Here is a 22,116-nt window from a genome sequence, read left to right as displayed (position 1 = left end):
GAAAAAGAGTCCACACACACTTCTGATAATATAAATGTTCCCCTTTATAGAAACTACTTTGCAAACATGGAGAGAATAATTGTTTCCATTTTTTACAAGCAGCTCTTAAAGTCCATGCTGTTTTTGTGGGGCTTTTTATAAATATGTTGCTAACCACAGAAATGCATTTATTCAGCCTTTGCAGTGTTTTCGGTAAAGCCAGACACAAATGCTACATCTCTACGAGGAAATTACCCTGGTCAGGTTTCTTTCCTTGCCCCAAGGTATGAGGAGTACAGAACAGCACAACTGCATGCTGCTGGGTTCTCTTCTTCTACCATAAAGGAAGGCCTCATCCATATTATCTGTAAGGAATATGATATCTTTCAAATCACGTCTAGACATTGTGAAAATGCTAAAGCCAACAAGTTGCATGGACAAACACACGCCAAAGCCTGCAGTCAGAATTTTTCTCTGTTTTGTTGCTAATGTAGACTTAATGTAACTCAGTAAATTTCCAAAGGCTAGCCTGAGGGTTAATTTGGGAAAACGACTATTCTACATACACAGCCCATTCCTAGTTTAGAAGATAAAGATTTAAATAGTGTGGATGTGGCCAGACTGGCCTGAGAGTAGACAACAGTCTACCAGTGTCTTTTGACAATGTAGCCTGGGAGCAGCAGCCAAGGTCTTGGTGTGACCTGCACTCCCAATGCTTCCTGCCATGGTGCTGGCATCGGAACAGAAAAGTACATTTTATTATTGCTATTTCCTCTCCATGTACTAGGTGATTGATTACATGAGAGGATTGCACAACTGTCAAGTAAAGAATCCTTTATCGATGTGAAGATTAGGAGTGCTACTACTCCAGGTAGTATTTATTCTTGCAACACAGGAACTATCTTCTTGTAGTTATTTTCAAGTTTTCCCTGTGCAGACCATTCTCTCTTTCCCTTGTTTCAAGCTTTTTTTTTTTCTTTTTTTTTTAACTCCCAAAGTCTATATTACTAAATTATTTAAATAAAATGAAGTTGAACAGCAGGGCCTTCCTTTGCTGTTTTATCCTGAATAGTTAATGCTCTGCCAGTACACTACATATTTTCCTAATCTGCGGCCTGTCCAAAATCTAATGTCTAGCACTGACTCAACAGATCCAAAGCAAACCAACCTGTGCAGCTGTCACTGAGTCCATGTAAGCCTCTGGAGTGTTGCTTTCTGTGATTACAGCTGGCACTATCTTTGAAGGTGCCTGATAGAGTTTGTTGTGGTGTAACATCATAATTAACGAGATAAAAAAAGGCAGCATGAGCAACTATATCTCAATTGTAGACAGTGCAGATTTTGCATGATCTGGAAAGGTTAGTAAAATGTTGGCAAACCAGGAGCAACTACAAAATCAATCATACATCTTAAGCTATAAAGTAACTCAGGTGAAACTTAGGAGACTGATTTTTGCCTTTCAATTACATTTTTGTCCATAATTTCACTGGAAAGAGGTTCACATCCCAGTTAGCTCACCAACGCAGTGCTTTGGAAAGGAAAACTTAATTCTTGCTTATGGTAATTAAGCTTTCTAATTATAATTAATCTTTACATCTATATTTATATATGTGGAAATCAATGTTTGCACAAGCAAGGACTGATTTAGACCTTATTGGTACCTAACTGTTATTTTTTATATGACTCATAAAAATATTGTGGTTTGTTTTTCCTGCATGTACTGGTGCCAGTTACATGATTAAGTCACTCTCTAACAAATTTTGGATCAGCAGCCACTATTACCGTGTAGCTGACTTTCTTCCCAGTGATGCAGATTTATGTGTCTGGGCTAAATAAACAAAATGCCTGAAAATGGAGTTGTGTGCACCAAAAAGATATATTGGTGCTTTTAATGTGTCCCTCAATTCAGAGATCAATACATTATTAACCAGTTTATCACCAAAGATTTGTGGGCTTCATTTACTTTTCATCAAATATGTCACCCTCAGGGCTAAATAAATTTACTGTATCCTCCAGGTACTAATTTTGCCCTAGTCATAAATAGAAAAAAGTTTCAATAAACTGTTTTTTGTTTTTCCATCATAAACTCAAAGAAAAGGAAACCTTTTATTTTTACTCTGACACAACTAAGCTTTTGTTATGGTCTTTAAATATGCACTTGGTGCAGTTTATCCAGGCTATGAGGAAGTGATTTTTCACTAACTTTCTATTGTTGTTCCTAACCCACTGATATATCAGATCACACTGGGAATGTGGCCACAGCACATGATAAGGGAGAATTTTTTTCTGATGCATTTTTCTCAAAATAAATAAATAAATAATAATAATAATAATAATGATTTTAAAAAATGGGGTAAGAGAGCCATTGGTCATACTCCAGAGGGACCTGCATTCCCCTTGCAGGCATAAGCAAAGAGAGGACATCTGCATCCCTCCTGGATAAACTGTTTCAGTTAATGCATTTGTTATACCAAAATAAGCAAGCTAAAACCATCACAGCTAGAGACTGTGATACTCACAAAAGATCCAGCTGGAAGGACCAGGAAGAGCAGGCTGTTTTGCTTTCCTCTGTTTCCCTGGGGTTCCTGGGAGCCAGAAAAGTTGGAGCGTGATTTAGAGCTGTCCTGAAAAAATGAGTGTTGGGTCCAGGGAGTTGGCATTTTCAAAGATCCTGCAAGTCTGACTGTCTGTCTACTGTTTATCACTGCTGTCAAAAGGATGTAGCTTTTGGAGAAAGGTGAAACTTGCATCTGTGACACCGACACATTGCAAACAATAGAGAAGACAGCTGTGCTGTGAGATTAAAAGAAAAGCAGAACCTTTCATCTCTGTTGTCCTGCTCTAGTTTGAAACTACAGAGAGAGTGGGTGTATTTTTATTTTTCTATTTTTCCTTTGAGGCATCTCCTTGCTTTTTTTCTGCTTCCCTTTCATTGCAATTTGAATGCAAATATTTGTAATATTTGTTCTATAAATATCATAAATGATTATAAATGATGCTCTATACTCATCATAAAATTCATGTGCTTCTGGTAGAAACTGGTGCAGGAAGATGCATCTGTGCCTTTTTGGTTGTGTTTCTAAAACGTGAAGGATTACACACCTGAGGGATAAGGCCAAGGCAAAGGGTTTGAATGTACACATTCCAAAACTGCACTTATAGTTTTTGCTTAGCTTCCAGTGTGAGTCAAAATTCTGTTATTTAACTGACAAACACAGCCATGTAACTCTGCAAACTTGGCTGGATTCTTGCAGGTTTGTAGAACAAAACACCAAACAGTGCACCAGTGTATTCTTTTCCCTTCCTATCAAACCAAAGTAAATGGAGCAGCACCTTTAATTATTTATTTTATTATTTTTGGGGGGGGAGGGAGGGACGGGTCATTAAGCTAAAATTCGGAACCTCAAAGTCTTTTGCCATCCAGCTGTCTAAAACAAGCTTTCACTCCAAGCCATGGGGGTATTCTTTGTGTCTTCTCTTCCTGTAGGACCAGTGGAGCAGATAAACATGTGCATAAATGCCTTATGAGAAAAAGAAAATCTTTAAAATCTGTGTACACGTATCTTTAATCCTCCATTTATAAAAGTGACCTGAGACAGAAATTAGTCATGGTGACTCAGCTAATGGATGTCCATGAATTTAAATTCCATAGTCCTCAAATTCATTCTCTTTCTGCCTTTCAGATATTCATAACCCTTCGCAAAATAGGAGTTTATCACAGTCATCCTTGGTAAACCTGCAGCATTCTGGGCTGGGATCAAGGTACTCTGAAAAATTATTGTCCTTCTGAATGGCTGAGAAGAGGTCCTATGTGCAAAATGGCAATGGAGAAGCAGGAGCTGAGAATGAGCGTGCATGGGATACAGGCACCAGTGGAAGAAGGATCACATTCCTCCAGCTATAAGTAACGTGTCTGTAGCACCCAAAACCCAGACTGCAAGGACAAAGCAGCATCTGGGGGGACCTACCTCTGATCTGTTTTCAGTTGTCATATCTGGATACTATATGTGAAAGGACAGATACCCAATTCTAATGTTGAATTATTCTTTTAAGGGGACTCCTCACACTGTAATATGTTGCAGTTTGTCTATAGACCTTTTACTCGGGCACCATTCCCTGACCAGAACACAGTGCGGATGGGTTGTACGCCAGGCTCAGACCTGTAAATTGTCCAGTGGTTTTCTCTAATGCACTACAGCTTTCACCCAAGTTTGTTATTTTATATGTTGTTGTTTTTTTTTTTTTTCCCTGCTACTATCAGTGTAGAAGACAATTTCCCCATAAATATGATTAAAGTTCCTTAAACAGTGTTCTTCAAATCCCCTTCTAGCTTACATTGTGCTAGAATGTCTAGTGGTTAAAATATTTTTGGCCACCTCCAGCCAGGCCAACTCCCCTTACACCTATCTGTACCTAGGTGTGCACCTAGTCTCTATCTGCACAGTCTGGAGGCAGACCCCTCTGGTGACCTCTGTATCCATACCTCTGCAATAACATGGTTGGAAAGCATTACGTATACTCATGCCCCACAGAATTCTTGTTTGCAGTGTTGGCAATGAGCCTGGTGGGAGGTTAGCACAGATCTGACACCATGGCCAGGAATAAGCAGAAGCAGGGCAGCTGCTGGTGGTTGTAGTTGTGGTTCATCCATCCTCCTGTGCACGTGCACAAGCTCCTGCCCACCAAGTTCTCAGATTCTACCTACCTACTTGGGCAGTTTGTGTGTCATCTAAATGACAGGAGACGGTGGACCTGAAACTGTGCACTTAACTGTCCATGACAGCTGCTATTCCAAATAAAGTGCCTGCACCAACCCCATGTCTCACTCTGTAGTTTCTCTTCATGGCCTGCCTTCACCTGAAGGAATATTTCTGACTAGGACATGTCTGCTTGCTTTGTTACCTACTGACCTGTAACAGTGAGTGTTTGCTTATTTCTGGGCTTGCACCACACAGCTTGTTTTCCAATGCATTTGCAAAGACAGCCTGCACTGAGCTGAATTCAGCTAGCCATCAATAAGCAAGCACACTTGCAAGTGCAAAGAGAGGGCAGGCAGAAGACACACTATTTACATAATTAAGCACATCACTTAATGAATTCCCACTAGGCCATGGTGTGGAAGGGTGATTATGAACAGGGCTGGGGAATGCTGTGCTTCAGACTCCAAGGGGGATTCAGTAAAGGGACGGTAATTAAAGTTTGGGAGCTGAGTTACTGCCAGCTCCTTTGAACCTGGTTAATGGTGACTGCTTATGAGTTGGCTTTATTTTGTTTCTGATCTCCAGTATGAGTGACCATCCAATCTAATTCAACCTTCTAAAAATTATTATCTGAAAAGAGTCAACATCAGAAAAAGAAAAAGGAAAAAAAAAAAAAAAAAAAAAAGAAAAAAAAAGAGAGAGAGAGAGAGAAAACAGAAAAGAAACACAAAAAAAAAAAAAAAAGGAAAAAAATACATTTTCAAAGAAAAAGGCAAGAATTTGAAGGAACACTTGCACATTTCTTTTTCTTCAGAAAAACATCTAAGGTCCTGAAATGTGTGGAAAGCATTTTTAAAATGTCATCATAGTGCCCACTGGTCCCTTAAAAGTCAGCAGGCAAAAAGAATGAAGAATTTGTTTCAAAAAATAATAAACCAGAAGACATTGGCATTAATAGGAGCTTTAACATATATTTGTTCAAATAGTGTCAGTTAAGAATATTACACTCTGAGTATTGGAACTGAAAATTTAGGGGTTTTTAAATAAAGAATCAACAATTAATTTGTCTTTCTTTTTTTGAGTGAATTTGAAAGGAAATAGTAAAACAGACATTTCAAAGCTCTGTCTTTATTTCTAAACAGATATTGAAATTCAGCTAAGATCAAAACTCTAAGTTTGTCTAAAGCTAGTTACAAATTCTCCTGCAGTGGATCTTATCATGATAGACAGGGATTTTATTCCATCTAAAATGCCTAGCACACTTCACCGGGAACACTGATTAGATGATTCTTACATTAATATGGCCAGCCTGGTTCAAATCTTGACATATTAAGTAATAAACTCTCATGGAATAAACCTGAAGTAATAAATTATTTCTTGCTCTGCTAAAGAGAACAACGAGGCAGAAACAAAAATATTTCTGCTCACAGCAGGACGGACTGAGCAGTCTTTTTTTGCTAGTTAGCATCAGACTCTTAAAACAGAAAGGGATTTATTGCCTCAAGCAACTGATTGCTTTTTTCTCTATCAAAATATATTATCTGCCTGAGTCTAAAGGGTTTCTCCCAACCACAGTGAATGGAAACTGTCAATATATACATATTCTCTGTCAATATACACATACTTTTCTCAGTATACAAATATTTTAAAATACATTGCCAGGAAGGGAAAGGAAATGCTGAGCTCCTGGGGACAAGCCAAAGCCTCACTGAATTTTTAAATTCATTGTGTATCACCGAGCAGTTTACAAAGCATTGGTGTTTTGAAACTCATGGTGTTTGGGTCCTCACATATCGGTGTTTCTGTATTGAACTTGAATAGATCTTTTACTTATGCTCTTAGAAAGTCTTGAAAGCACTGCTTCCAATTGCAGATATTGGATTTCAGTTTAGGGAACAGTTTAGTCTGGAACTGATCCTCCTCAGGAAACTCTTCTTCAAGCAATAAAGGACATTATAATTTATGAGATTCCTATGAGTTAATGGCAAGGGAGCATTTTGTAATGAATCAGCAATGAAAGATTACCTCTGATTATATTGCTGCTTTAGTGACAATCCCTGGATTGTCAAAAACACTTTTGGGTCCTCTGACACAATGTGACACCAGCAACCCATTATGTAAGACTTACTTCCAAACCCCAAGCCTGGAATTGAATGAGGACTTATAAATAATGTATCAATAAAGTAAATTATGCAAGTAATCATTCCAGAAAGTGTCTGAACTCATCAACAAATTAGATAACAAGGAGGTCTTTTTTTCTAGTAACTTAAATAAGCAAATTGAAATGGGATTTCTTCAAGAGCTTCCTCAGCAGTTTCTTAGCAGTGACTTGGGGTTACTGGGCAATTTCATTAACTCTGGGACTTGCAAAGCCTACTGTAAACACTGAAAATCCCCATTTGATTTTTTTCTCATGCAATATTAAGGCACTTTCTTGCTCTGTTGGCTGCTGGGTCAACTGGCATTGTGGGGGCATCAGCCTTTCTTCTAATCCCTTGTTCTGCATTGAAGGAATTGTGTAGGAGATGTAAGGGAATCTCTAGAGCACCACAGCCCCAACAAGCACGTGGCTGGAGGCTTGTGCATTAGGTGCTGTGACTCTTGGCCTCCAAAGTGTCAGGCAGGCACCGTGGGCATGCAGTGTTGCAAAGGCTTCCAGTGACCTTCTTGTTTCTGCTGTTGAGTGTCACTACATTATCATTACACAGGATCTCACCTCTAAAAGCCCTTTTAAAGAGATCTAATTATATTATAGGTTTTCACCCTTACCTCCCTTTTGTATTTAGAGAGAGCAATCACCTTTGCTACCATTTATTACAAGAGACATTAGGTATCCAGCTCTGCAAACCATTTTACAAATAGTTAATTTGTCATTCTTTTCAAGTTATACAAGGTAAAGTCCTCTGTAAAGACTATTTCCAGGTCTCAATTAACATATTCATTTTAAAATTTAAAGTGACTTCTCTATAACAAGGAGCTACTGCTGTTAAAATCCCAAAGAGAGGTTGCAGGTTCAAGGTGTGTTTCTCCCTTTCCTACTGCCAGAAACACACTTGTTAACATCTGACATTGAGAGACAACTATGCTAAATTAGCATTAGGTCCTCAGACCCTTTTGCACCTGACTGGTACCTCCGCTGCTGGGTGCCCTTTCTTTGGGAATGGGATTCCAGTCACCCTGTGGTTGCTCTAGATGGTAAATCCCCTTTAAGGAAAAAAATAAAAATAAAAAAATCTTTGACCACACTACAGACAAACAAAAATGATTATTGAATTAAGGATAGATGAGAAAATTCACCTAGTTATTTGTATGTGAAGGGGTAGATCTTCAGTGTCCTCCCAGACATCTATTTCACAGTGAGAAAAATCACCCTCTGGAGATACATATTTCTTTCTACTGACTCTACAGAGTCTAAGGTGATTAGCTCAGACTTAAGCAATGAATTTTTAGGTGAGTAAGGTAGGTGAGATGAATCTAATCCACAAGGAGAGGACAATTTTATGTGTGAATAACAGTGCCAATGATAATAAAAAAAAGAATCATATTTTGGCCTGACGTCTGATTTTAGTATCCTTCAGCTGGCATGCAATGTAGCCTTTTCCTAACTATTTGAGTGGTAAGATGTTGTCATGGGCTTTGTATTATAAATATATGGCTGAGCTGTGATATTAACATATAATTTTTTTTTCTTTTTTTTTTCTTTTTTTTCTTTTTTTATGATGTACAGTGCTCTCAGCTATACGCACTGACATTATCAAAGCTACTAGTATAATGGATAGCAACTGGGGATACATTCGTGCTAAATGGCCTGTAGTAATTGTGTCACTGAATTGAGCTAATAATCATCAAACTGTGCCTCAAAATCTTGGAAGAGCTTCTTCTGAGATCTAATAATATCTATAATATAAAAATGAGATTCTTAGGCTTGCTGAAGGAAATTTCTCCTCACCTATGAGCCTTATTCAGGTTGAATTGATGACCTTATTCGCTATTTTCAACTCATTTTTGGAAGCCTGCTGTAGGATCTGGTAAGGACTGTAGCACAACCTAGCTCCATCATACAGCTTTGCAAGACAAGCGTCTGTAGCTGTCAAAGAGGTAATTACTAAATCGTTTCTCAAACGTAGCTTATGCAATATAATTCCTATGACCTTCAGAGAATCACAGAACCACAGAATATCCTGAGGGACACACAAGGATCATTGAGTCCAACTCCTGGGTCTCCAAAGGACCACTCAAAAAATCAGACCATGTATCTGAGAGCATTATCCAAATGTTTCATGACCTTAGTACCATCATACCTGATTTACAACGACAGAAACAAACAGAGAAACAGACAACATACAGAAAAAATAAAATACTCATCTGTGTTATGAATTTCACTTAATATAGCTGGAAATCAGCTGTGATTCACATGACTGAGCCTGGCCTTAGCTTCTCAGTTCACACTAAACCTAGACAGAACTCTGCAGCTTAGTCAAGAAGTCTTCATTGTAAAATTATTCCACTGGGATTTTCCAGATTTTGTCTGCAGATGTGTTCAGTGACTTCACTGCAGGTTGCTTGTTCAGAAAAATATAGCACTCGTTTGTAAAAATCCACTGTTTATTTTACTGAGAGTATGTTGCCCTTTTAAAGAAATTTACGGTCTGATGGGGATTTCTTTCATGTGAGAAGATTTGGCACCAAGAGATTAGAATTGTTTCCAGTGTATGAATTGCATCATTCTGAATATCAGTTTGTTTCAGGATGGAAAAACTGACAGGCTGATAAGCATAATCACATCTTTTTTCTTTTTTTTTGGACAGAGCATCTTCTAATAATTGTTTTTTCTCCTGAGATTTTAAATGAAAATGGTAAACATTTTCCTGATTTAAAAGAATCACATAGCCTGGGTCTGAGAAGAGCGAAGTACCAGTGAATACCCAACCTCTAGTTCAGTTTCCCTTCTTTTTGCAGTTTCCAGCCTGCCATGTGTTCAGGGGTAGTATCTCTGTCAGCTATATTACCTAAGCTGATTAACCCATTCTTGTTCAGACACGTAAGCATATTTTCCAGACATGCCAACCACCTTGTTCTGCAGTCTTACCTTCTTAATTTTCTTTCAGTCCGAAGTGGCTCTGAGTCAGGGACATGAGCTGTGGATGCTATAAGGATGTGGAGTTTCATTTCGCATGCCCGCATGGCGAGGGAGCAATGCTTTGAATCTAAACCACACAGCCCTAAAGAGCTGTGTACAGAGAGCAGCAGAGATCTGAGGCAAGTGATCACCAGCATGATCACAGAGCAAATTCACAAGGAGATGTTTCCCCATATCTTCACTGCAAGCAACATATAGATACATCAGTATTTAGGTTTATATTTAGCCTTCTCTTCTCATTATTTCCTCTTTTCTCTGTTACAAGAAAATCTTTGCTGTTGAAGGCAAACAAATAAATGACAGCAGCTGTGCTTTCAACAGCTGTAACTCTGTCACAATTAAATCTCATGAGAGTTAGTTGTCCACTGTAAATATTAATTGATTAATCAGGTGCAAGCAGCTAAAAGAAAAGCATTATGCAATTGCTTCTCCAATTCTGTTGCTGTTGATGACAGCAAAACCAAGTCCAAGAGACTGTGAAAACTCATCATAAATAGCTGATTTTTTTTACACAACTCATTAAACTAGGAGAAATTATCAGATGAAATGGTATTTGCCAGAAAAACAGACAGTTTTAAAAGAGTTTAACTGGCACACACAAAAAAAAAAAAAAAAAAAGTCATTTCTTTATACACTGAGAATAAAAATGCCCTGCCAGGGTTTCAGCTATTTCCTGCATTTGATATCTGGGCAGGGGAGATGGAAGCATTTGTTCCAGCTGAACAGCAGGAAACAAACTGAATTTATCAGCAAAGGAGAAGCATGAGTTTAGCTCCATATTAAAACTGCTTTTCTTGATGTCAGGGAGTTGTGCGGTCCCCTACCAGACTATGCCAGTTGGTCTCGAGGCCAAAGAGCAGGCCCTCATTTATTAATAGCAGGAAAATGTGGTTCCACTTCCTGAGAACTGCTTTTATTTCCATAGCAGGCAACTCTGTGTCATTTCTCTTCATCTTTCTATATTTACCATGGACAAGGAGCACACTGGAGTCCAGCTGCCTCCTCTCAGCACCACTAACTTGTTGTGTAACTCCTCTTGTATCCAGGAATAAGGCCTTCAAGCTGCTTTAACTCTTGTATTCCTTTTATTTATTAATTTATTTATTTTTTTTTCAGATGAAACAGCACAGAGGTAGCTTATAACAAGCAAAGGAACTGTCTCTAAACCTCTGCTCTGTCAGATTGCACTCCCCATTCAGCATGCGGTTTAAATCCCCGTACAAATGGTTTTGGTAACAGCACAGAACAGCTCACCGGATTCAAGACAAATCACTGCTGGAAGACCTCCCATGTTGTAATGCTGATTTCAGATCCATATGAATGGCTTAGCTCCGAGCATCATGTGCTGGGAAAGACCCAAGTCTTTCCCAGCTGCAATGTTCACGTGGCTGAAGCAGACCTTCAGGAGAAAGCCAGGGGCATCACATGGGAGAGGGCACTACACAAAAAGGAATCAGTACCTCTGCTTGCTCCTGTTGATTGTCCTGGCATTTAACAAGGATCAGCCCTCAACCTGGCCTTGAGTCACTGATGGACACCAGTTGTGGGTCTGGCACCACAATGCACAGTGCCACAGATTTACCTCTTCCTAAGCCTTTCCAAAAAAGAACACCTTAGTGATTCAAGCAGCCATACATGAGAATAATGGTGTAATCAAACCCTCAACTAGAAAAACAGAATTGTTTGATGACTTTAAGCAACTGCTAAAAACATCAGTCTATCCTTTCACCTGACTGCTGTCTAGAGCAGAAGTCACTGGGGCACAAGTAGTTGAAAGCCCAGTCCCAGCCAACATCAGTGGGAGTTGCAGAACCATATAACCGTAAAACCTGTCCACTCAAGTATGAGAGAAAAAAAGAAAAACTAAATAAAAGAAGAAGAAAATGTAGGGTCACCCCCATCACAAAACCAACAATGGCCCTTTTCACAAGCTTACAGACATATCCTAAGTTTCTGCTGCTAAATAAAACAGGAGGCAGAACATTTGACCTCAGTCAGACACATGGACATATGCTAGCAGTTGAGTAGCATGAAAAATCAGTGGTACAGGGACCTAGCAAATGCCTTGGCCTGATTTTCTAATCTGTGCATTTGTATCCAAGGAGAAGAAGCAAAAAAATCAGTGGGAGAGGAGGAGTCACCACATGAATGATTCACTACACGGAGGAAAACAATTAGGACACTGGACCAAGCAAGAGGCAGCTGAAACTGTGAACTCCTACCCGGTGGGAAGGTCAACGTGTGGTACTCCTTATCTCCTGAAGACAAAATAGTAATAAAACATGCAAGGGAAGAAGAAGGAATGTATGAAATAGCAAGAGAGAGAAGTGGTGGAAGAGATGAAGACAACAAGGTAACAGAAGCCAAGAAAAAAAGGGAGGGGAGGAGAGGGGAGGGGAAGAAAAAGTTTTGGTCAAACGAATGAATAAAGAAAGGGAAAAAAAAAAGAGAGACAAAGAACAAAAATCAGATTTTACATCCTCTATGACCTGTTTTCCTAATTTTGTTTGAAAATAATAGTTTCTTCTCTTTTCTTCCTTATGCCTCACCAATTCCACCAGTCACATTACCTTCCCTCCCATCCCCTTTTTCCAAACAATTGAAAACATTGATATGCAGACCTCTATCCTGCCATGCATAGAAGAGTGTTTAACACCTCTCATTTAACAATTCATTTTCCCTACATAGATTTTGCTTAAAAATCTTTCTAATGCAGTTATTAAAGGGTAAAGTCTCTAAAGATGAGGAATGTTCCATATCTACAGATACATCTGCTAAATTCTTCATCTTACCCAACAGTCTCCTCCTGCACTTTTTTCCCCACTAGTAACTGAAAAGGAGCAAATTTTCAAGAAGCTGTATTTCAGCCACACATCAATCCATTAAAAAATACAACCTAAAGGGATACAGAGGAGGTGAGGCAGTGAGGCATTTGTCAGATGATGCACCTGCTGCCTGGCAGACTGTAAAATCCAGAAGGTACTAGAATAGGCAAATCTAAACAATAATTTCCTTTCCCTGAATTAGATGTTTGTTAGTGCCAAAAGAAGACAGTGTGTTAGCACATGTGAAGTTTATTTGTTCTGTTAGAACAAGGTAAATGTGGAACAATTCAGGTCACATAGTGTTTGGACAAAGGGTTTATAACTGAGTGGTCACATCACACATTTCCAATGGTTAATTTTAATTTGGGGGTGCAGAAGAGTAAGGAAACTAGATGCTTCCAGGTCTCATTGTATAGATAAGGAAGCTACAGTCTGTAGGCTTATTTCAGTCATTTTTCAGCACACAGGGTTGAAGGTTACTGTCCCCAGTGGTCTGCAGGCTAAGGCGAGAGCATCCAAATCTGTTTCAGCCAGGGTAAATGATTTTAGCAGAGGACATTACGAGCCTGGCTCAGCTGGACATTAGAACAGGAAGCAACAGCACACAGCGCTTAGAGTATGGCAACACCTAGCAGAGATGAGCAGCTGGGGGCTGAAAGCAGAAATCTTTTCAGCCACCATGACATCAGAGACTATAAATTAATGGCCTAAAGAAAAGGAGGTGCAAGGGAAAACATCAGTGTCTTTCCAAAAGTGCTCTAGAGATAAAAGAGTATCTCCAGTAACAGGATCTGTAAACCTGTCAAGTGCAAGGGGAATTGATTTTAACACTGCCTCCAGCCATCCAGCATCACTTCTCATCTCTGCCCTAAAACTCAGCCAGGGTCATGTCAGAGCCAAAGCATCAGAAACCTTGAAGATGCATCCTCATTTTAAGCAGAGCAGTGTCATCAGACTAACTAGGATACTACAGGATGTGAAACCGCTTTCAGAAATGTGCCTGAAATAAGGAATGTAGCAAAATTTAACATATCTGTCATGGTGAAATACTGACACTCAGGTACACACCTTCAGAAGATAGGAATGAGGAAGACAGCAGCAGGAGAATGGTATACAGTAATGAAACAGACTGAAGAGACCTGATTTGGTCAAAAACAAAATACTCTTGGGTCAAAAAAATTTGAAGGGGAAGACAGTTTAGCACAGAGATTGAGATCCCTGCGAATAACTAGAATTGGAATTATTATGGGAGAACATCACAAGGAAAATTTGGAGACTTAACAAGTCGGACTTTACTTATTCCTTGATGCAAACTAATTCCTTAACTATGTAGTCATTACAACTAGAATCATAGAGTCATTAAGGTTGGAAAAGACCTTCAGGATCATCTGGTCCAACCACCCCCCTACCACCAATTTCACCTACTAAACCATGCCCCTAAACACCACATCCAACCTTTCCTTGAACACCCCTAAGGATGGTGATGCTACCACCTCCCTGGGCAACCCATTCCAGTACCTGACTACTCTGGGTAGTGTTGCTTTACCTTCAGTCCAGATAACTGGGAAAGTTGTTGTAAGCTTATTGTAGCATCTTAAAGAGAAGATAAAAAAAAAAAAAAAAAAAAAAAAGGCACTTAGGAGGATAATAAAAACAATTGATCAGCAAAGAAAACTGCACTTTAGGGGTCAGATATTGCAAGTGCAGAAGTCACATAAATAAAACAAGAAAATATAATACAAAGGAAATTAAAGTAAATAGAATCATAGAATAGATTTATTCTCAGGAAACAACCCAGAATAATAATAGCCCTCCAACATCTAGTCATTTGGAGGATTCACATGCATGTTTTTGCTGTAGTAGCAGATCCTGTTGCTATGTTTACACTGCTAAAAATAAAAAATAAAAATAATAAAAATAAAAAAAAATAAAAAATAAAATAAAAATAAAAATAAAAATAAAAATAAAAATAAAAATAAAAATAAAAATAAAAATAAAATAAAAATAAAAATAAAAATAAAAATAAAAATAAAAATAAAAATAAAAATAAAAATAAAAATAAAAATAAAAGAAAGAGGAGAGAGAGAAGGCTAGGAGATCTTTTCTTGTCCATAAGGCTTCTATCCACACTTCTCCTTTCTGCAAGAGATTAGTTTGGGAAAGTACTAGTACTGTACTAGTACCAGAACTACCAGTACTACACCAGAACTTCAGTACTGTACTACTATTAGTACAAGGTCTGGCCCAAGGTCTAATACAGCAAAGAAGGAATTTTCACATTGTTCTCCATAGAAAATTTAGCATATTCTGTGTTTATGATAATTACAATAGTTTGGAAGACAGTACATGACAGAAAAGTGTATTTCTGCTAGAATCACTTCAAACCCAGCAGAAACTGGGTGGATGGCTAGTACTGAAACAAAAAGTTACCTTTCAGTCATGAAAACATCGATGCAGTTGACAGCTCAGAACGGACGGTGAGAGTCCATGAAAATGTACTTGGCTATAAGAAATCCATGTGTAAAAGTCACTAAGCATTTGTGATTTCACTGTCACTTCTACAACAGTGGAGCAAGTATTAATCTCTCATGCATGTACCTTTCCACAGCTCGGGATATTCTATGATTTTGTGATTCTGTGATTCTAAGATCTATTTATGGGTAAGAACTGGGAATAAAGGAGAGACATATGACCTGTACTCGCATGTCCCAGCACCTAACATCCACATTAATAAAAACTAGACAGAGCAGAGGGTCTCTCTGGGCCTCAGCGTGCATTGCCATGTGGTCAGGCTCCATGCCCAGCTGTGCCATCCTCATCCTGGAGAGCCCAGAGCACAGCCTGGATCAGCAAACACTTCATCTGTAGGAACTGGGACTTGTGAATGTGTCCGGTCTGCTCTGCATCAGCTGCTCCTGATGATGATGCACGTAGAGCAGATGGTAGCATGGGTAGCTTGAGGCAAAGCTGGAGCAAAGCAGCCAATTAAATTAATCTCTCCTCCATCAGGCTCGCTCCCAATATATCTTGGTTGCACTGGTGGCTGATTTATCATTCAACCCTGTCTGTTGGCACAGGTATTAGCTGTACGTAGTTGATCAGATCACGCTTTTCATAATCTGACCATTCTGAAAGACAAAAAATTAAAATAATTTAAATAAACAAATTAATAACTTGGCATGGGCTGTGCACTGCCCTGCACCCTCAGCCAGTCTTTGATGCCTATATGAAGCAGGTGTGAAGTGGCACCACTCAAGAGGCAGAGGACAGGGAGGATCAGAGCCAGACCCTGAGTGATGGAGGCTGGCAGGATTCCACTGAAATCAGTGTGCAGCTCTCCAACAATAGAGACCATGCCAGCTTCCATAAACTGTGGGTCTGCTCGCAGCCCTAATATCCAAATAGCTGTGCGCATTTCTTACCTAAACGTGGCCATCACTAGAGCTCTCATTACCTTTAGCACTTAGAAGCAAGGGACACACTTGCTCAGCATCACCTTCTCACACAGATATACCTTCTGGTGACACAGCAAAGAGAAGCAAGGTAGGGCATCAGATTTGCTCTCACCAGATGGAAAGAGACATCTGTCAGGTGCTCAGGTGCTTTCTCATCTCTGTATTTGCCAGTTCTGGTCACCTTTATTGCTCCTTACACTCTGAGGGTATTCCTCTCTGAACGTCTAGTATTGCACAATCATCCATATGCCCTTATTAAATCCCAGGCAACTGCTGACCCCACTCAGGTCACAGAGGATAATGAACACAATAGATATAGCACCTGTCAAAAATAAGGATCTTATGAGTGTTTCATTGACTGCTCTCTACTACTGCTCACTGTTAACACCTTCAAGGGCAGAGACCCCATCGATCCCTTTGCCACTTGCCTGGAGAGCCAGCCACCAGGCTGGAGATATTGTGCAGCAGCCAGAGGCACCAGTAGTCTCAGGACTGTCCTCAACAGTAGGCATATCCCATCACATAAAGTCCACAAAGTTGTATATCACACACTGAATCTACACAAGCATTATCCATCATGAGTTGATAAGGGTATTCTTATTCCCTTGATCTGATGCTATCCCTAAAGGAAGTTTTAGCGCTCATCTTGACCCAACCAGTAGCCAGCCCAAGATCCTTTTAAATTTAATGAAATATGAGGAAGAAAAGACAGACTTTGTTCCACAGCTCCTGCTCCACCACTAGTGCTTGCCCCAGAATGGTTTCCCACTGGGAAGTGGGGGCTGGCCACAGCCAAGTGTAGAGTTTCGAAACAACCCCCAAAGCTCATCTTCCACGCGTGAAAATGGGCTGACTCGTGATGGTTCAGGCAGACAGTAGTATTCTGTGGCTTCAGAGGCTCACTGTAGCATATTAATGAAGGAAACGGAAAGGGAATGTCTTCATCAGGAATAAAAATACCCTATGTAAGGAGAAGATACCTGATATAAGAGGGCTTTGTAATATTACTAATGAAGACCTAGTCATGTCCAAGAGCTAGATCTCAGCCATAGAAAATTTCAAACTGGAAACACCAGATTATTTTTTTAATAGTAATGGCAACTATGGTTAACAGAGAGATCAGTTCTCTCAGTTAGGTATTCCTTAGGTTAGATTCTGGGACCTCAGCTCACAGAAATAATGGCAGATCTTGGATTTAGAGTAATTTCTACTGTTTCCTAAATCTTCTAGCCTTACTTGTCTTACTAAAAGGTGTGCTCGACTTCATCCATAACCTATTGGATTCAGCACAGGATATCCTAAATGAAAGTCTATGGCCTGTGTTGTCAGACTAGATGAACATCATAAACTTTTCTATCTGAACTATCTGTAGGGCAGTTAGTGCAAATCTGCATGGTTTTACTAAAGTCTCTGGAATTATATTGATTTACACCAGCTGAGAATATGTCTCATTTTTAATTTTTTCAGTGATTTGAACCAGCATGATAAAACTGGTATCAGCAAAGGCTGAGCCAGCCCATTTGCATCCTGTGGGGCTACTGAGGAGAAACCCTTTCTGATCCAGATGGTCATTCAGCCCATTTTAGCTGCATAGTTTTTTTCCTTTCCCACTTTGATTCAGAATTTGCCACTCATTGTGGGAAGGATGAGGCTGTGAGGCAGGTGCTTAGAGACTCGCACTAAATTACGCACAGCAGAAAATCTGCAAAATGTACTTCAAGAGCTGGAAACTTACCATGTGTGACTAAAAATTGCAGAGAGACAGAATTCTAATTTCCAGATTAGCTATTTCATCAATTAAAGGCACATTCGCAATCCTTTCTTATTTGTCTGCCAATCTGCATCTACTGCTAATACGAAGCTATCATCATAGCAGAAACCCAAATGGATATTTGGTGCCATGGGCATATGAAAAAGGACGGGAGGTTTTGTGGTGTGTGTGAGTTCTGGTTTGGGTAGGGGTGTTTTTATTTTTTTTGATTGGTTGATTGATTTGTTTTTAAGCATAGGAGTTTTACCTAATTAGTTTTTTTATGTATTTGCATTAGTTTGTGGAATTCCATAGTTCCTACTAAGCAGAGACAGGTAATTAAATGAGAAAATGAAGCTAGCTTTTCAACACACTGTGTGTTTGCAGAGTTGAAAGGGCAAGGTTTATATTTAGGATAACGTGATAGCTGGTTACACGAGAACAAAACAGCTCCTGCTGATCCACACAATTCCCAACACATTTTGCAAGTGTGCTTTGACCCTCAAATCCCTCATGAGTCCAACTGCCTCCTAAGAGTCTCTTTCAGCTCTGTAAGGTCCAAACCTCAGTGTTGCTTTCCTAAGCTGTCATACACTTCGTTTAAATCCAAGCTAAACTTTGCAGGACCTCAGCTGAGATGTTGTGAGCTGAGGCAGCCCAGCAGCGCCAGACCAATTCCTTGCAAAGACATATGATGGTGTCATTAGCAAAAAATGGGTCTGCAAGTGAGAAACTTGGGACTGAAAGCAGTGCCAATAGGATAAACCAACAACCTTGGAAAACACAACTGAGCCCAGCCTTTCTCTCCGCATCCAAACTCAATTACTTTAATATTTCTTCACGTATTTAGAGTCGTGTCACTAAAATTGTACCTAGAGTTGCACCCATCCCCACAGGACTGATAATTTTTGCACTTCAGCCACATTACAGCCAATTGTTGGAGTGACACCGTCATCTTTCATCCCATCACAGGTATGCCTGCAGTATCTCTTTCCCAATACACAAGGAGGGAAGGATGCATTTTCAGGGTTAGGGAAGACCTCCAAAATTCATTTGCAATCTCTTTATGGCCTATTTGCACCTGGCAGCAGGCACAGGGTGTTAAATCCCAGCTTGGGACGTCTTCCAGATGCCTACCAAGCAAGACAGCATCCAGAAAAAAGGGCTGTTTTGATGGTAAGTCCTCAATGGATTAGATAAATCCAAGAGGATTTAATGCCAGACAGCGCCAGCCCAAGGACCCCATCATCTCCCCGTTGGCAGCAGCTTGACCATCACCTTGAAGAGGTGACAAGCAGCTCCCAGGGGACACGGTGCCACTGCCAATCCACAGAGCAAATCTGCAAAAGTGAGAGGAGCAAGGGAGAGCTACAGCCAGCTTCTGCTGCTGGTAGCGAGCAGAGCCTCACCATGACACTGGGCAACTGCTGACTTCTCACTTGGAGCCCAAATTGACTGTCAGTCACTTGTGATGTTCTCTTCCTGGCACTTTGTTAAGATATATTTTAAGGATCTGTTGCTTCATTCTAAAATCATCTTTTCAATCTGCATTTGTATGTGTCTTCCTTTGAATCGATTAACCCTTGTAATTGACTTTTTGATTTACTTTTGATTTTGATTAACATCAATATGCAGAGGTCCCATGTCTATATTCTTTATGATAACACTTTAAAAGATATATGATGTTCTTTGGCTACAAGCTAGTAATAACAGAACTCTGGAATTTTGATTTTATACTTTAAAAAAAAAAAAAGTTTATAAAAAACATACTACCTGGAATAGCTACCTTAGAGCTATATATCTCAGAAATTGTTTGCCTTTCCAACACAACAAGGTTTGTTAAAGTTTGGTGGGGGTACAGAAAAAGTTGGATTGAGTTATTGTTGGAGCATCTGTGAGAACTGAATCCAAAAAGAACCAGACACTCTCATAAATCTAACCTTTTCCTAAGGTACATTTGGGAATTTTTATGGTCATTATTACGGTGGACAGAGTACAGAGTACATGGCCTTTTTTAATTCTAGAACAAGATCAGATGAGCTGTTTCCTTATACATAAATCACATACTACGTTACTTGAATTGCTCTAAAACCCACAGGGTCTAGCTGAGATTAAGCCCTTGTACAGACAAGTGGCAAGAGATAATACCCATTCTTAAGAATTTACGACACACATGAGTAAAAATGTAAAGGCTATCAACAGTGAAACTATTCCCATTTTTCACATAGAAAGCTATGGCGGGGGGAGCTGAGGGGAACTGTTTTTAATTCAATCTCAGTGAAATTCAGTTATGTCTTTGATAACATCCAGTTCTATGTAACCTCATCAGAAGTCATTCAGGGTGCTCCTAGGAGGATGGGAGGATTCTTATCCCATATGGTATGGAAATACCATTGCTCCACTTCTCAGTGACCCATCTGGAATGGGAGCCCTAATACACACCAGGTGGGAGTTGTCAGGACTCACTAGAATCCAGAAAGCATATTGAAATTGCCTATAGAAAGAAGATGCAGAAGCAGAGACACTGTCCTTCTGTAATCATATCCATTTGCCAGTAACTCCCTGCTTGCTTTAGTCCAAAGATGGCCTCAACTTGCCAAGGGCCTGATATCTGAGGTCATTTCACTGCATACTGTCAGATCCATAACTTCAGATATGTACTTTAGAAGTGTCTATACCTAATCTAGTCATGAAAGCTTTCTTCGCAGTCAGCAGAGAGAAATGGGTGTCATTACTGAATGAGTCCATTTCTCACCTCATCTATTTCTGATCCATTTCTCACCTCATCTATTCTGCAGGCAGATGAATCTTTCTCTAAAAGCATGTAATTCTCTCCTTTGTCATTAAGAGGGTGTAGGCATTTGGTCAGATAGATATCTGTAATTATGCAGAAAAATCCCACCTTCAGAACTTGGAAAGAAGGTCCCCTAAGGCTTTTAAGACTTCCAGCTGACATCTATGTGTACTAAAATACCTTTTAAAATCAAGACCTTAATGCCCAAAGGCTAATTGTGCCAATCCCTGGTTCCCCCAAAGCCTTGCTGCCCTGGAGGTGGCTGAGCACCTGCCTGCCAAAGGGAAGTACTGAGTGAATTCTTGGTTTTGTTTTGCTTGCACATGCAGCTTTTGCTTTCCTTAGTAAACTGTCTCTATGTCAACCCATGAGTTCTCACACTACTTTTCCAATTCTCTCCCCCATCCCACTGAGGGGGAGTGAGCAAGCAGCTGTGTGGTGCTGAGCTGCCTACCAACGTTAATCACCTCACAAACTCAAGAAAATCCTGTGCTCAGAGTTTGCTGAGAAGGAGAGACACAACCAGCTGCTCTGTAGCTCTGTAACATGCAGGAAAATAATATTCTCTTTGCATTATTTATGCCAAATTTAATGGAGTAACCTTCTGCTCTGTTCCTCTGGAAGTCAATGATACATCCACAATATCACTGGATCAGCAATACCTGCTTTGAAAGTGAACTTCTTGACTATTTCTAAGAGCTGAATCAGCTGCTTTGCAATTTCGTTCCAAATGTCAGGAGGAAGCTATCCTGAAGCAACAATCTCAAGAGCACCACTCTCCACAAGCCTTTCACAGTAGAGGCTTGGTATCCCTGGAGGAAGCAATAAATGTCCAGCAGCAGTAGTATGGTGTACAATACAATTCCTAGGACTTAATATCACAGAGAGTCCAAGATAATGGAAACAAAGGACCTGGTAACAGAGTAGTATGAAATTATACTCCCTTCTAGATGTAATTACTGGACTTGTTGCATAATTTGCTTTGTAGATACCCAGTTACAACTTGCAACAAAAGTGTCTTTGCTAACTCAAGGTTTGGTTTCCAAAGTAAAAACAGGCAAAAGAGGTACCATATCCAGACTGATTCCATCATCAGTCCTTGTCAACATGCATGGATATCTCAGAACCAGCTTGCAGACCACTATGTGCTGCCTGGCTGAGCAAGCCTGAAAAGCTTTTTTCAATGCAGTTGCTCCAAGTCCTGGGTTCTCCAGAGGGTACTTTTCAGCGGTGCCTGCAGCGATCATTACAAATTTATTGTCTACAAAACCAGCAGAACTGCCTGGCCCACAAGTTAAATCCTAACCCCACTAAATAGGTTACTATCTTCTTCTGGATCACCAGGATATTAAGACCTCCAGGAAACTAATGCGCTGTCACTAACTTGCAGGTCAGAAATAAAACCTTCATGTCCCAAAATGCCACATGCTTCTATTTCCATTCTGCTTTCAGCAGTACTACGGAAGTACTCAT

At 39.8% G+C, this 22,116-nt stretch overlaps 1 long non-coding RNA gene across 1 annotated transcript in view; it reads right to left on the bottom strand.

Annotated features, from left to right (window-relative positions):
* The window catches only part of LOC140002042 (uncharacterized), a 77,335-nt gene extending 74,669 nt beyond the window's left edge, over nucleotides 1–2,666 (bottom strand). The window contains exon 1 of the long non-coding RNA XR_011807898.1: nucleotides 2,499–2,666. This is a non-coding gene — a long non-coding RNA (uncharacterized lncRNA). The remainder of the gene's footprint in view (nucleotides 1–2,498) is intronic.
* Between the last annotated feature and the right edge of the window lie 19,450 nt (nucleotides 2,667–22,116).

The sequence above is a fragment of the Anas platyrhynchos genome, chromosome 3, assembly GCF_047663525.1.
Source record: "Anas platyrhynchos isolate ZD024472 breed Pekin duck chromosome 3, IASCAAS_PekinDuck_T2T, whole genome shotgun sequence".
Lineage (NCBI taxonomy): Eukaryota > Metazoa > Chordata > Aves > Anseriformes > Anatidae > Anas > Anas platyrhynchos.
The sequence above is the reverse complement of the archived record's forward strand: the minus strand, read 5'-3'. Positions and strand labels throughout refer to the sequence as shown.